Raw genomic sequence first — 4,965 nt, forward strand, 5'->3', positions numbered from 1 at the left:
TATGAGGCTGCATTTTTCTAATTTGAGTTTTCACATGAAGCTTCTTATGCCTTAGAGAATTGTGCAGTATACATATATCACCCCCCCGCCACACACACACACTCGACTGGCCCTGCTCCCACAGAGCAGGAATTGCAATGACATTTAGACACAAATCTTCAACTCTGCACAAAATGCTTCAAGATTCAAGAATGTGCGCTTCCCACACACAGAGATATGGAATGCTGCTTCACTATGCTGAAAATGCCTTTGTGGTCTCTACAAAACTGCCTGGATTATCTTGAGAACAAAAGTTAAGCCATATGATATCCCATAATTTCCGAGTCCTGAGAGACAGACAAAGATTGAGTGGGCAACAAAAGACAGAAGAAAGCCCAAGGACACTGATACACACACACACACACACACAATGTAATGCAGGTGTTTGAATCCAAGGATGCTGGCTCTACAAGTGAAAGCCCAGGAGTCTACAAGTTCACCATAAGATGAACAATTAGGTAAATTATAACGATTTATGCAAATAATAAATCAGTTAATGGATCTAATATCAATAACTTGAACAATTAGATCCATTAAAAGCACTAACTGATTGACTACTTAGACCTTGGTCTATGTTCAAGATATTGGTACTAATGTACTGACGTAAAGGATCCTTTTCATCACTTTTATACCCAGCCAATCACTGCACGCTGCAGAAGTGCTCCTGCAGGTGCCTCTTCATGAGCTCTTTTCTGTCAGATATAGGAACCAGGCCCTTTTTCTGGCAGAACCTGCCCTTTAGAATGACCCCCCTCCCCACATCTCAGAGAGCTGCCATCTCTATTGTATTTTCAGCACCTTTCTTTTTCAACAAGCCTTTTACCCAGATAATTTTATCCCAATCTGTATTTTTATTGGATTTGAAATTGTTTTATATATATATTTATTGCTGGTTTTATTGTTAAATCACTTTGGGGTATTTCATACATACTAACCCCATGGAGTTGTTGCTTTTTCAAACTTTCTATCGATAGCAATCCCTTTTCACAACCACTTGCCTGATAAGGAATTCCTACATACTGGAGTTTTAGCCGCTAAAATTAGAACTGAAGCCAGGACCTTCAAATGTGCATTTTTTCTGAAATGCCACCACCCATTGTACTTGCAGAGCCTCAATGCATGGATAAGACAGTGGGGCTGGGATGAGGGGTTTGGATTTGTTAGGCAAGATGGGTATGTTTGGGGACAAGCTGGCCCTGTACAAAATGATGAGCTGTACTTGAACGTGGATGGAATCAGACAGGTGGAGCTTAAAATAAAATATGCGGTAGAGCATCTTTTAGACCGATTGCAGAGGTGAAGTTGACAGGAGCTGAAGAGTCCCTAGTTTGGAATCAGAAAATGTTTAAGAATATGACCTGGGATAGCTCAGTCAGTAGAGCACAGGACTCTTAATCTCAGGGCCATGGATTGAAGCCCCATGTTGGACAAAACATTCTAGCTATCGCAGGAGGTTGGACTAGATGACCCTTGTGGTCCCTTCCAACTCTACAATTCTATGATTCAGTTGTGGAAGAGCTAGAACTAGGCACTGAGAGTGCAGTGGCACAGCCATAGTAATTCAAAGAGGCCAACAACAACAACAACAATAATAAAAATTTATTTATATCCCGCCCTCCCCAGCCAAAGCTGGGCTCAGAGCGGCTAACAACAATAAAAGTAACACAGCATTCTAAAATCAATTCATTCTAAAATCAATTCAAAATCAAATTAATGGCAACCATTGGGCTAGAGTTCTATGAGAATTACCAAAGGAGGCGGTCAGACTGTGCCTTGGCCAAAGGCCTGGTGGAACAGCTCTGTCTTGCAGGCCCTGCGGAAAGATGTCAAGTCCCACAGGGCCCTAGTCTCTTGTGACAGAGTGTTCCACCAGATCAGGGCCACAGCTGAAAAAGCCCTGGCTCTGGTTGAGGCCAGCCTAACCTCTCTGTGGCCCGGGACCTCCAAGATGTTTTTGTTTGAAGACCGTAAGGTCCTCCGTGGGACATACCAGGAGAGGCGGTCCCGTGGGTACGAGAGTCCTAGGCCATATAGGGCTTTAAAGGTTAAAATCAGCACCTTAAACCTGATCCTGTACTCCACCGGGAGCCAGTGCAGCTGAAAAATGCATGTGCCAGACATATTTGGAGAGAGACTCCATATAAAGATGTTCATATGCTAATGCTAGATGCAACTGAACAAAGCTGGGGAAGCTGGAGTGCTTGGCCTTACTGCAGAGACATAGTGAGCACAACAGAAACTTGATTGTAAGCACAAGGGCTGTTGCACTCAAGTCCTGCTTACAGGCTTCTTCTCATGGGAATCTGGTTGGTCACTGTGAAAACAGGATCCTGAACTATGATGAGCCACTGGCCTGGTTCAGTAAGACTCTTATATACAGTGGTGCCTCGCAAGACGAAAAGAATCCGTTCCGCGAGTCTCTTCGTCTTGCAGTTTTTTTCGTCTTGCGAAGCAAGCCCATTAGCGGATTAGCGCTATTAGCGCTATTAGCAGTTTAGCGGCTATTAGCGGCTATTAAAGGCTTAAGGGATTAGCGGATTAGCTGCTAAAAGGCTTTTAGCGGCTATTAAAGGCTTAAGGGATTAGCGGATTAGCTGCTAAAAGGCTATTAGCGGCTTAGATCAGCTGATAAGCAGCTTAGATCAGCTGTTCAGTGGCCTAGCGAACAGCTGTTAAGCGGCTTAGGGGCTTGGGAAAAAGGCTGGGAGGGGGAAAAAAACCCCAGGAATCGCAAGACATTTTCGTCTTGCGAAGCAAGCCCATAGCAAATTCGTTTTGCGAAGCACCTCCAAAACAGAAAACCCTTTCGTCTAGCGGGTTTTCCGTCTTGCGAGGCATTCGTCTTGCGGGGCACCACTGTATTCTCTCTCTCTCTCACACACACACAAATATATTCTTTATAAATCATATTAACATAAAAATACTTAAGAGGTCTATATTATTGCCCCTTTAAGAAGATGAAATGTTCATATGTACCTGGGCGTAGACAAAGGTGAGAGAGGTGAGAGAGAAGTTGCTTCCACACCCCACCCAGTTCAAAATACAGAAACTGATGAGACTGGCAGTTGAATCTTGTATCAGTAGTTGCAATGAAACATCTTCCTCTACTGTACAGGAGGGCAGCTGGCTAACTTAAGGGGACACAGGGTAGGCTGTGTGGCTGCTACTCCCTGCCTGCCCTGCCCCCTACCCCCTACCCCCAGCTTTGTCACCTGAGGTGGCCGTCTGCCCAATAGCGGGGCCAGTCCTGAAATATGTCTTTAGGCTTTCATCATTTAGTGTACATCTTAAAACTGATGGTTTTGTTGATTAATCTACCCTTAAGGCTTGCAGACCTCATTTCTCTCACCTGGCCATAATCATTTCACAATAAAATCAGCAAGCACAAACCATTCTGCAAGCACCCATTTCTTACTTCCCAATTCCAAGCTATTTTCTAGACAAACAACAGATTTCTAACAACATTCCAAGCACACAGCTGAAGAATTCTCAGCCACTTTGCCTCTACTGGCCCAGATAAGAGGAGCACAAACAGTTCTGAGCAGTTGCAGGGCAGCCAATTTGACAACAGCAGTTTCACAACAGAGAAAGAAGAAACACTAATGCTAAACTAAATGGATTAGGAAACAATTTAGGGCTCAGATTTTCTCCCAGTACAGTACACAAGAGGAGTCTATGAAGGGGAAAAGGGGTCATTCCAGCAAGCCTAGGTCTTTAATCTAAGTAGCATTCAAGTTGTTTAAAATCCATGTGTGGTGGCTTAAATAATTGCAGAATTGCTAACCAACATCAGACACATTGGATTGTACCAACAATGGTCAGTATACATCAATACATGTGTGTGACAGAGAATGGTAGAAAATTTGGACACTGTCAAGGCTCAAGGCCAGTTAATTGCCCTCTGCACAATTCCATCCTAATTTCCATCTTTCACACACAGTATTTATCATGACTTCAAGCTATAAAGTTCAAGCACAATTACTCTGTTTCTGATCAGTTAATTTCAAGAATCACAAAGCACTTTCAATAATGAATAAGCAAGAAAAGTGTGTATTCACATATGTTGCAGCTTTAAAAAGTTAGAAACTAAAACAAGGGACATCTCAAGTCAGGCAACTGGTCCATCTAACTCTGTATTATCTGCACTGACTGGCAGCATTCTCCAATGAGCACCAAGACCTTCTTTTACACCCACCCACCCCTATTTTCTTCCACCTAGCACTTCTTAGTGGCTACTTTTGCCTCTGACCACATTGACAACTGGTGTGTGGCCCCTGCACATTTTCCCTTGAAAGGAATGCAGCTCTCAGGCTGGAAAAAAAACCCCACAACCTGGCATAAGGAAGTTGTTAGACAGAGGCTGCAGGACCACGACAACAAGGGGGAATACCCCTTTCCTTGAATCTTCCTTTCACTTTAAAGGCCTTTAGTCCTTTCCCCAAGAGGGGAGAGTGACCTGAAATCTTCGGCCTCATTTCACACAGGTCTCCTTTACATTACTGCCCACTGCACATCTATTTGCATAAACACAAATATATGCAAGAGCTTTTGGTGTGCCCATGTAAGAGAATGTGTGCGTGTAAACAAGGGCATGCAGCAGCGGAAGATGTAGAACGGCTTGCTTGTGTGCTGCAAACATGAGATGGGCTCTTATTAGAACTGTTGCTTCATTGCTACTGTTTGTTAAGATTGCATGACTTTATTCATTCCTTATCAACTTGATAGCTCTGGCTAGACATAGAAGAAATCCAGCAAAAAATAACCGAGCACTCCTTACTTATCCAATGCATTTGTATATCACTTGTCAGCCAAGGCAGGGACAGGAGGCAGCGCCCTGTAAGTGTGTGCCTCTAAAAAAAGGGGGGAAAAGAAACCTATACCTGCATGGAATTTTGCAAATTTTGCAGCCAACTGCAGCACTTTGCT

This window comes from Podarcis tiliguerta, assembly GCF_965153285.1.
Source record: "Podarcis tiliguerta genome assembly, chromosome: 3".
NCBI classification, from domain to species: domain Eukaryota; kingdom Metazoa; phylum Chordata; class Lepidosauria; order Squamata; family Lacertidae; genus Podarcis; species Podarcis tiliguerta.